The following is a 12172-nucleotide window of genomic DNA, read 5'->3' as shown; positions in this document are numbered from 1 at the left end:
TCTTTCTGTATGTAAACCTTTTCATGAGTATTTACAGTAGTGGTCTCATACAATATTTGTCCTTTTGTGATTGGCTTATTTCACTTAGCATAATGTCCTCCAGATTCATCCATGTTATGAGATGCTTCACAGATTCATCATTGTTCTTTATTGTTGCGTAATACTCCACCATGTGTATGTACCACAGTTTGTTTATCCATTCATCTGTTGATGGCCATCTAGGTTGTTTCCATCTTTCTGTTAATTGTGAACAATGCTGCAACGAACATGGGTGTGGACATGTCTGTCTGTGTGATGACTCTTACTTCTCTAGGATGTATTCCTAGGAGTGGAATTGCTGGATCATATGGTATTTCTGTTTCTAGCTTTCTAAGGAAGCACCATATCATTTTCCAAAATGGTTGTATCATTTTGCATTCCCGCCAGCAGTGCATAAGTGTTCGGATTTCCCTGCAGCCTCTCCAACATCTGTTATTTCCTGTTTTATTGATCGTGCCAGTAATGCCGGGGTCGGGTGCCATCTCACTGTGGTTTTGATTTGCAAGTCAAATGCTTTTGTATAGTTAATAAAACACAGGTAAACATCTTTCTGGTATTCCCTTCTTTCAGCCAAGATCCATCTGACATCAGCAATGACATCCCTCATTCCACATCCTTTTCTGAATCCAGCTTGAATTTCTGGCTATTTCCTGTCAATGTACTGCTATAAGTGTTTTTGAATGATCTTCAGCAAAATTTTACTTGCATGTGATATTAATGATCTTGTTCAATAATTTCTGCAATCTGTTAGATAACTTGTCTTTGGCATGGGCACAGATATGGATCTCTTCCAGTTGGTTAGCCAGGTAGCTGTCTTCCAAATTTCTTGGCATAGACAAGTGAGTGTTTTTTGCATAGCATCTGTTTGTTGAAACATCTCAATTGGTATTCCATTAATTCCTGGAGCCTTGTTTTTCGCCAGTGTCAACAGTAAAACTTCTTCCTTCAATAGCATCAGCTCTTGATCATATGCTATCTCTTGAAATGGCTGAATGTCGACCAATTCTTTTTGGTACAGTCATTCTGTGTATTCCTTTCATCTTTTTTTGATGCTTCCTGCATCATTCAATATTTTGCCCACAGAATCCTTCAGTATTGCAACTCGAGGCTTGAATTTTTTCTTCAGTTCTTTCAGCTTGAGAAATGCCGAGCGTGTTCTTCCCTTTTGGTTTTCTATCTCCAGGTCTTTGCATATTTCATTATAATACTTTACTTTGAAATCTTCTGTTCAGCTCTATTACTTCACCATTTCTTCCATTTGATTTAGCTACTCTCTGTTCAAGAGCAAGTTCCAGTCTCTTCTGACATCTATTTTGGTCTTTTCTTTCTTTCCTGTCCTTTTAATGACCTCTTGCTTTCTTCACGTATGATGTCCTTGATGTCATCCCACAACTTATCTGGTCTTCAGTCATTAGTGTCCAATGCATCAAATCTATTCTTTCGATGGTCTCTAAATTCAGGTGGGATATACTCAAGGTTGTACTTTGGCTCTTGTGGACTTGTTCTAATTTTCTTCAGCTTCAACTTGAAATTGCATATGAGCAATTGATGGTCTGTTCCACAGTTGGCCCCTGGCTTTGTTCTGTCTGATGGTATTGAGCTTTTCCATTGTCTCTTTCCACAAATATAATCAATTTGATTCCTATGCATTCGATTTGGCAAGGTCCACATGTATAGTCATGGTTTATGTTGTTAAAAAAAGATATTTCCAATGAATAGGTTGTTGGTCTTGCAAAATTCTCTCATGTGATCTGTGGCAACATTTCTATCATCAAGGCCATATTTTCCAACTACCGGTCCTTTTTGTTTCCAACTTTCTCGTTCTAATCACCGGCAAATACCAATGCATCCTGATTGCATGTTTGATCAATTTCAGACAGCAAAAGTTGGTAGAAAAAATCTTCAGTTTGTTCCTCTTTGACACTTAGTGGTTGGTGCATAAATCTGAATAATAGTCACATTAACTGGTCTTCCTTGTAGGCGTATGGATATTATCCTATCACTGATTGCATTGTACTTCAGGATAGATCTTGAAATGTTCTTTTTGATGATGAATGGAATGCCATTCCTCTTCAGTTTGTCATTCCCAGCATAGAAGACCATATCATTGATTGATTCAAAATGGCCAGTACCAGTCCATTTCAGCTCGCTAATGCCTAGGATATCTATCTTCGAGCATTTGATTTCTTCTTCTTCTTTTTTTTTTTTTGACAACTTCCAATTTTCCTAGATTCATACTTCGTACATTCTGATTATTAATGTATGTTTGCAGTTATTTCATTTCATTTTGAGTCATGCCATATCAGCAAATAACGGCCCAGAAAGCTTTACTCCATCCACGTCATTAAGATTGGCTCTACTTTGAGGAGGCAGCTCTTCTCCAGTCATGTTTTGCCTGAGGGGCTCATCTTTTGGCACTATATCAGATAATGTTCTACTGCTATTCATAAGGTTTTTACTGGCCATTTTCTATAAGTTGATTAACAGGTCCCTCTTCCTATTCTGTCTTAGTCTGGAGGCTCAGCTGAAACCTGTCCACCCTGCTGGTATTTGAAAACCGGTGGCATAGCTTCCAGCATCACAGCAACACGTAAACCATCAGAGTACAACAAACAGATGGAGGAGTAGTGGACCATCTTACGCAACCACATACAATTACCAAAACCAAGAAGTTAACATTGACATGATACTACTGACCAAACTAGATACCTTATGCAAGTGTTGTCAATTGTCCCACTAATATTCTTTTTCTGGTCCATAATTCAATCCATAATTTCATATTGTATTTAGTTGTCCCTTTACCTGTTGCTGTCGAGTTGATTTCAACTCATAGTGACCCTATAGGACAGAGTAGAACTGCCTCATAGTGTTTCTTCTCCAATCTGCAACAGTTCATTGGTCTTCCTTTTTCATGACCTTAACATTTTTGAAGAATAACACCCAGTTACTTGTAGAATGTCTCTCGATTTGAGTTTGTCTGGTGTTTCCTCATGGTCGAATTCAGGTTATGGGTTTTGGGGAAGAAAACCATAGGAGTGATGCCATGTTCTTCTCGGTGCATACCAGGAGGTTGATGTTTTGGTTAAGGGATGTCTGCTGGGTTACTCCACTGTAAAGTAATTACTTTTTTCCTTTTGCAATTAACCAGGTATCTAATGGAGAGATAGCTTGAGAGTATGTAAATAATCTATTTCTCATCATATCTTGTCCATTAATTGTACCATCCATTAATGATTCTTCCTAACAATTATTACTGTGATATTTGTCAAGTGGTGATTTTCCATTTCCATCATTCCTTCTGCATCTATTCATTGGAACTGTACTGTAAGAAAGGCCTTTCCCTTGTCCCCTTACATATTAATTCAATTATTTATTTATATCAGCATGGACCTGCCAACAGAATGTATTGTTATACTTTTTAATGATACTCTATTATAAAATGATATCTGCATTTGCATTTATCTAATTATATGTAAACAACTTTTCATGTTTAAGGGCCAGGACAGATAGATAGATAGAGACAGAGAATTGTCTGTGAATGTGTTTTCCCAATTTTCTATTGGATTTTTGGTCCTTTGACCATCAATCTTTTTTTCTGTAACCATCTACCTACCTACCAGTTGCCATCAAGTTGATTTCAATTCATGGTGACCCCATGTGCATTTATTTCCAAAACTTTTTCATCAATCCAAACAGTTGATCATCAATTTTTAAGAGTTCTTTATATATTGATAATTTCAGCCCTTTATCTGTGATAAAAGTTGCAAATATTTACTTCCATTTTATCTTTTTTTTTTTTACTTTGATTATGGTGATGAGGGGGTTGCCATGCAATTTTTTTTATGTAGTCAAATTTGTCAATTTTTTTCTTTTATTGTCTCTAATTTGAGTGATGTTTAAAGAGCATTTCCATAATCCAAGGTTAAAGAGGAATTAATTCACCATTTAATATTTGTATGGCTTCATATTTTACATTTTCTCAAAAATGTGGTCTTTGGAATTCAGTCAATTGGCATAATATAGTTCTTAAAGTTTATGTTCTACCTCCCAGTATGATGTGTAGTGTCTGGGGTCTTAAAAGCTTATGAGCAGCCATCTAAGATACTATTGGTCTTTATTTGTCTGGAACAAAAAAGAAGGCAACCCAAGAATCAGAGAAGGAACTGGACTAGAAGACTAATTTTCTACATGAACCACTGCCTCCTCCACCTTGAGACCAGAAAAACTAGATAGTTCCTGGCTACCACTACTGAACGTTCTGATCAGGAACACAATAGATGGATCTTGATAAAAAGGGAGAAAAATGTGGAACAGAACTTCAAATTCTTAAAGAATCCAGACTGACTGGACCTACTGAGGCTAGAGGAGCCCCTGGGACTATGGCCCTGAGTTACTCTTCAAACCTTGAATTGAAACTATTCCCTGAAGGCACCTTTAAACTAAGTAACACTTTAGCCCAAAGAATGATTGTCATTCTTGAGTATTGCATTTTAAAAATTATCTAAGACCAAAGGGTAAACAGATATTTTAAAGCAGAAATGAGAAGGTTGGGGGGTAGGGAGATTAAGTGTATAGAACTGAAACAACTAGAACAAAAATAAGAAGAATATTGACACAATGGAAGAATGTAACCAATGTCACTAATCATTATGTCTAGAAACCATGAAATGGGGGCAGGTTTTGCTGTGTATATTTTCACCAAAAATAAAATTAAACATAAAAAAATGGTCTTTGCTGCAACTACCACACTCTCCACCAGACTGAGTCCAGCACAACTAGATGGTGCCCAGCTACCACCACCAACTGCTCTGACGGGGATCACAATAGAGGGTCCCTGACAGAGCTGGAGAAAAATGTAGAACGAAATTCAAACTCACAAAAAAAGACCACTGGTCTGACAGAGACTAAAGAAACCCCGATACCCTTTCAGCCCCCGGATACCGTTTCAGCTCATTAATGAAGTCACAACTGAGGTTCACCCTTCAGCGAAAGATTAGACAGGTCCATAAAACAAACAATAATACATGTAGCTCAACGATGTAAAGCAAAATTTAAAAAGTTAATAAAATAAAATTAAGATAGCTTAGAAAAGACCATGAGTGATAGAGACAGGTTAAATTCTGTTATTTGCTTAGCCAAGTCCCTTACCCTCTTTGAACCTCAGTTGAGATAATGATGCCTCACTCATTGTTTATTAGGAAACAAAATAAAATAATATACAAAAATGATATCATATTGTGCCTGGAGGTAATAAGCATTCAAAATTTGTAATTTATATATAAAGAACTTCCAAAGCTCAACAGCCAAAAAAAAAAAAAAGCACAAACGGTCCAGTTAGTACATGGGCAAAAGACATGAAGACACATTTCATAGAAAAAGATATACAAATGACATATAAGCACATGAAAAACGTTCAATATCCTTAGTCATTAAAAACCAAAATACCAAACCCAGTGCCGTCGAGTCGATTCCGACTCATAGCAACCCTATAGGACAGAGTAGAACTGCCCCACAGAGTTTCTAAGGAACGCCTGGTGGATTCAAACTCCCAACCCTTTGGTTAGCAGCCGTAACACTTAACCACTGCACCACCAGGGTTTCCCTTAGGCGAACGTAAATAAGACCACAATGAGCTATCACTACACATCCATCGTAGTGACCCTATAGGACAGAGTAGAACTGCCCCATAGAGTTTCCAAGGAGCTCCTGGTGGATTCGAACTGCCGCCCTTTTCGTTAGCAGCCGAAGCTCTTAACCATTACACCACCTGGGTTTCCATACATCCATCAGAATGGTTTAAATAAAAAACAGTGAGAATATCAAATGGTGGTCAGGATGGGGATAAGCTGAGTCACTTATACATTGCTGGTAGAAATATAAAATGGCACAGCCACTTTGGGAAACAACGTGGCCATTTCATAAAAAAAAAAAAACCTAAATATTCTAGTACCATACTGCCCAGCCATTGTACTCCTGTGTGTTTATCCCAGAGAAAAGAATACTTATATTAACACAGAAACCTATACAAGAATGATTATGGTAACTTTATTTGTAATATCCTAAAACTATAAACAATCCAGATGGCCTTCAACAAGTGACTGGTTCAATTGCAGTATATCTACACCATGGAATACTGCCAGGCAAAGAAAAGGAACAAACTATTGACACATGCAACAACCTGATCAATCTCCAGAAAATTATACCAAGTGAAAAACACTAATCCCAAAGGTTACATACTGGATTATCCTATTTGTAAACTTTCTTGAAATGGCCAATTTATAGACAACAGACTAGTGGTTACAAGGGTTATATACAACGTGAGACGCAGGTGAGAAGTTGGTGTGACTATAAAAGGCAACATGAGGGATCCTTGTGGTGATGGAAATGTTCTGTATCTTGACTGTATCAATGTCAATATCCTGGTTGTAACATTGCCATATACCTTTGCAAGCTGATATCATTAGGAGGAACTGGGTAAAGGGTTCATGGGATGTCACTGTATTATTTCTTACAACTGCATATTACAACTACAATTATATCAAAATTAACCATTTAATTAAAAATTATTGATAAGTAAATATACATATATACTCTTTGGACACCTACTCTCTCCAAAACCCTCACAGAGGATCCTCATGGTCAAAACCACGTTCATAATAATACTATGAGGCTATTTGTTTTTTTCACTATGTTGACATTTATACTGATGGTGCAAAACCAAAGGTGGATAAAACTTCTGGCGCCTTAGCACAAATCAAGGCAGTGGTACCAACTGTACAGGCATTCATTGCATTCCTCATCCCCACACACTCACAGTAAACAAAGTCCTTGACGGAACAGTAAAAAATCATTTTATTAAATCTCAACCCCTGAGTACATTTTAAAAATTACTCCCTGTGCGATGAAATAGGAAGCATACATAAAGCATGGCTCTTACATACCACTGTATGATGGTCGTCTTGAGGAAAAGTACTTGGTGATTGTTGTGAGCTGAACTATTTAGTTTTTTCATGGAACACCATTTTTTTCTTGAAAGAATGACTGAAAGACAAACCATGGTTATTCAAATTTAGGCATCTGGCAGACACCTTTTAAAAATGAACAAAGACAGTCTGTCACTTAATACTTGACAGTATTTGCTACCAATAATTAAATTTGGGCTTTCAAGTAAAAATTCAAATTTTGGAAATCTGTATCCACCGCCATGAACTTGACAGCTTCCTGATGCTTAAAGACTCTTTTTCTTTTTGTCTAAAAAATTGATTTTTTTACCTTTCACATGTAAATATGTGACCTATCTGTAACTGACTTTTGTGTTTGGTGAGAAGTTGGATCAAGTTCCTTTTTTTTTTTTCCATTTTTAAAAAGAATTTCTTTTATTTTTGTTGCTGTTTAAAGAATTTTCTGACGAGATCTGTGGTGATACTAAGAAATGTGACTTTCTGATAACATGTAGTAAAACCTGTCAACATTTGGAAGATCTGCATACCTCAGCAAAACAATAATTTCCAAAAGACCAATGCACAATGTTAAAAAAAAAAGTCTAGTAAGGCTAAAAGATCCATTTAAAGAGCCAAATAGATTAACGGCTTTTTAAACCATTGTATTAAGGAATAATTGACATACAATAAACTGCACATATTTAAAGTGTACAACTTGATAAATTTTGACGAAGGTGTGGGTTTGTGAAACCAGCACCATGATCAAGATATGAGCATATTTAAGACCCCCCAAAGTTAGCTCACACCCCTTTGTAATCTCAGTCACCTCTTTCTCTTCCCCACACCATTCCCAGGCAACTACTAATCTGCTTTTTGTCGCTATAGACTAGTTTGTATTTTCTAGAATTTTGTATAGATAGAATCCACATCTGTGGAAAGAGATGATGGAAAAGCTCAATATCATCAGTCAGAACAAGGCCAGGGGGACGACTGTGGAACAGACCATCAATTGCTCATATGCAAGTTCAAGCTGAAACTGAAGAAAATCAGAGCAAGTCCATGAGAGCCAAAATATGACCTTGAGTATATCCCACCTAAATTTAGAGACCATCTCAAGAATAGATTTGATGCACTGAACACTAGTGACCAAAGACCAGACAAGTTGTGGAATGACATCAAGGACATCATCCATGAAGAAAGCAAGAGGTCACTGAAAAGACAGGAAAGAAAGAAAAGACCAAGATGGATGTCAGAGGAGACTCTGAAACTCGCTCTTGAGCGTCGGGCAGCTAAAGCAAAAGGAAGAATTGATGAAGTAAAAGAACTGAACAGAAGATTTCAAAGGGCCTCTCAAGAAGACAAAGTAAAGTATTATAATGACACGTGCAAAGAGCTGGAGATGGAAAACCAAAAGGGAAGAACACACTCGGTGTTTCTCAAGCTGAAAGAACTGAAGAAAAAATTCAAGCCTCAAGTTGCAATAGTGAAGGATTCTATGGGAAAAATATTAAATGATGCAGGAAGCATCAAAAGAAGATGGAAGGAATACACAGAGTCATTATACCAAAAAGAATTAGTCGATATTCAACCATTTCAAGAGGTGGCATATGGTCAGGAACCGATGGTACTGAAGGAAGAGGTCCAAGCTGCTCTGAAGGCATTGGAGAAAAACAAGGCTCCAGGAATTGATGGAATATCAACTGAGATGTTTCAACAAACAGATGCAGCGCTGGAGGTGCTCACTCGTCTATGCCAAGAAATATGGAAGACAGCTTCCTGGCCAACTGACTGGAAGAGATCCATATTTATGCCTATTCCCAAGAAAGGTGATCCAGCCGAATGTGGAAATTATAGAACCATATCATTAATATCACAAGCAAGCAAAATTTTGCTGAAGATCATTAAAAACGGCTGCAGCAGTATATCGACAGGGAACTGCCAGAAATTCAGGCCTGTTTCAGAAGAGGATGTGGAACCAGGGATATCATTGCTGATGTCAGATGGATCCTGGCTGAAAGTAGAGAATACCAGAAGGATGTTTACCTGTGTTTTATTGACTATGCAAAGGCATTCGACTGTGTGGATCATAACAAACTATGGATAACACTGCGAAGAATAGGAATTCCAGAACGCTTAATTGTAATCATGAGGAACCTTTAGATAGAACAAGAGGCAGTTGTTCGGACAGAACAAGGGAATATTGATTGTTTTAAAGTCAGGAAAGGTGTGTGTCAGGGTTGTTTTCTTTCACCATACCTATTCAATCTGAATGCTGAGCAAATAATACGAGAAGCTGGACTATATGGAGAAGAACGGGGCATCAGGATTGGAGGAAAACTCATTAACAACCTGCATATGCAGATGACACTACCTTGCTTGCTGAAAGTGAAGAGGACTTGAAGCACTTAGTAATGAAGATCAAAGACCACAGCCTTCAGTATGGATTGCACCTCAACATAAAGAAAACAAAAATCCTCACAGCTGGACCAATGAGCAACATCACGATAAACGGAGAAAAGACTGAAGTTGTCAAGGATTTCATTTTACTTGGATCCACAATCAACAGCCATGGAAGCAGCAGTCAAGAAATCAAAAGACACATTGCATTGGGCAAATCTGCTGCAAAGGACCTCTTCAAAGTGTTAAAGAGCAAAGATGTCACCCTGAAGACTAAGGTGCACCTGACCCAGGCCATGGTATTTTCAATCATCATATGCGTGTGAAAGCTGGACAATGAATAAGGAAGACCAAAGAAGTGTTGACGCCTTTGAATTGCGGTGTTGGCGAAGAATATTAAATATACCATGGACTGCCAAAAGAACGAACAAATTTGTCTTGGAAGAAGTACAACCAGAATGCTCCTTAGAAGCAAGGATGGCGAGGCTGCGTCTTACATACTTTGGACATGTTGTCAGGAGGGATCAGTCCCCGGAGAAGGACATCATGCTTGGCAGAGTACAGGGTCAGCGGAAAAGAGGAAGACCCTCAACAAGGTGGATTGACACAGTGGCTGCAACAAGGAGCTCAAGCATAACGATGACTGTAAGGATGGCGCGGGACCGGGCAGTGTTTCGTTCTGTTGTGCACAGGGTCACTAAGAGTCGGAACCGACTCGACGGCACCTAACAACAACAACAGAATCATACATTATGTACTCTTTTTATCTAGCTTCTTTCACTCAGCATAACTATCTGAAGATTCATCCATGAGAGCCAAAATATGACCTTGAGTATATCCCACCTAAATTTAGAGACCATCTCAAGAATAGATTTGATGCATTGAACACTAGTGACCAAAGACCAGACAAGTTGTGGAATGACATCAAGGACATCATCCATGAAGAAAGCAAGAGGTCACTGAAACCCATAGGGTTTCCAAGGAGCAGCTGATGGATTGGAACTGCTGATCTTTTGGTTAGCAGCTGAGCTCTTAACCACTACGCCACCAGGGCTCCCTGTAAAGATTACAGCCTTCGAAACCCTATGGGGCAGTTCTACCCTGTCCTATAGGGTCGCTGTGAGTTGGAATCGACTTGATGACAATGGGTTTGGTTTTTGGTTTATGATTGCTGAGGTGGGTTTGCAGCAGTGCTTAAATGGGATAGTTATTTCTCACTAATGAGGGACCTTCCTGAGGCATTATTCAATGCCTGGTGAATTTTGAATTTTTCTGGTCTGCCTAGTGGGAACAAGCACTATTTGGGGCCCTGTGTTTAAGTGTAAGGCACCAAAAATAAAAAAAACCAAACAGGTTGCTGTCGAGTCTATTCCAACTCATAGTGACCCTAAAGGACAGAGTAGAACTGCCCCATAGGGTTTCCAAGGAGCAGCTGATGGATTCGAACCGGTGTCCTTTTGGTTAGCAGCCATAGCTCTTAACCACTATGCCACCAGGGTTTCCAGCAACCCTATACAAATCCAAAATTGTAATGTGCCGCCACAGTTTCCTAAGTGCAAAGCACTAAAAAAAAAAAAAGGCACAGTGCCCTCTAATCATTTCAGGTGGTTCTTTCCCCAGCCTCAGAGCAGGCTGCAAAAGGAATGGTGAGGAGAGCTACTTGACATCTCCGCTTGGCATCTCCAACTTAAAATGGTCCAAGCTGTACGCTTGATCTTTCCTCTCCCCCTCCCACCTCCATCCACCTGCTCCTCCTGCCATCTTCAGCATCTCAGTAATGGTAACATCTGCCATCCTTCTTACGCCTCAGGCCCCAAACTTTGGAATTGTCCTAATGCCTCTCTTTCTGCCACACCCCATACCCAGTGCCACTTTGCTGTTGTTTGCTGTCCAGTCGGTTCTGACTCATAGCAACCCTATAGGACAGAGTAGAACTGCCCCATAGTGTTTCCTAGGTTGTAATCTCCATGGAAGCAGACCACCAGGTCTTTTCTCCTGAGGAGACGCTGGTGGCTTAGAACTACTGATCTTTCGACCTTTTGGTTAGCAGCCCAGCATTTAACCATTGTACCACCAAGGTTCCTTGGTGCCAGCTTTTTCATTTGAAGCTAATGAAACTTTTAGCTTCAGGTCTCCTCACATTCCAAAACTCCTTCCAAGTCCCTGTAAAGGTCCCTAGGAATGTGTTAACACAGTCCTATATTTTTATAAAATTTGGACAAGGAAGATCTTTCAACTGCAGTCAGTTCGACTGCAGTCTCTCTCCACTTCTTTCCTTCTATCATATTGCTCCTCGTGTTGGGTGGTATTGGAGTCTTCATGTGCATTTCTGGGATCCAACTAAGATAAAATGGAGTTGGGGATACATTTAGCTGGGCTTTGGTGAGATTTAGGTGGTTTTCAGTCACTTCCTGTCATGCTGCCTGCTGTCCCAGGGCAGCATGGTACAGGGAAGGCCTGGTTTCCTGGAACATTCCTTTACACCCCACTGTCCTGACTTACCTGGTGTTGTGACAGAACAGCAGAGGACCAGAAGTCATACTGTGATGTGAATCCGTCCGATGGTACCTGGCACTGGTAGTATACAGGCAATTTGAAATGTACACAGCCAGAAGCTGGTCTGTGGAAAATTCTTCCAAATTCTAGAAATATAAGCAGAGAATTCGGTTTTTGTTGTTGTTGAGCATAGACACAGCAAAACATACACAAATTCAACAGTTTCTACATGTACAATTCAGTGACACTGATTACATTCTTCAAGTTGTACAAGCATTCTCACCCTCCTTTTCCAAATT

General features: G+C 39.1%; 1 protein-coding gene across 5 annotated transcripts in view; it reads right to left on the bottom strand.

Moving 5' to 3' along the window:
• The window catches only part of LOC126068936 (A-kinase anchor protein 17B-like), a 119223-nt gene that overhangs the window by 67661 nt on the left and 39390 nt on the right, over window positions 1-12172 (bottom strand). For all 5 annotated transcript variants that reach the window (XM_049871711.1, XM_049871710.1, XM_049871715.1 and 2 more), the window contains 2 exons: window positions 11880-12019; window positions 6981-7080 (listed from right to left, as the gene is read on the bottom strand). The gene's annotated coding sequence lies outside the window, so the exon portion shown is untranslated. The remainder of the gene's footprint in view (window positions 1-6980; window positions 7081-11879; window positions 12020-12172) is intronic.

This window comes from Elephas maximus, chromosome X, assembly GCF_024166365.1.
Source record: "Elephas maximus indicus isolate mEleMax1 chromosome X, mEleMax1 primary haplotype, whole genome shotgun sequence".
Classification (NCBI taxonomy): domain Eukaryota; kingdom Metazoa; phylum Chordata; class Mammalia; order Proboscidea; family Elephantidae; genus Elephas; species Elephas maximus.
Note: the sequence above shows the minus strand (reverse complement) of the source record. Positions and strands in the feature narration are given on the sequence as shown.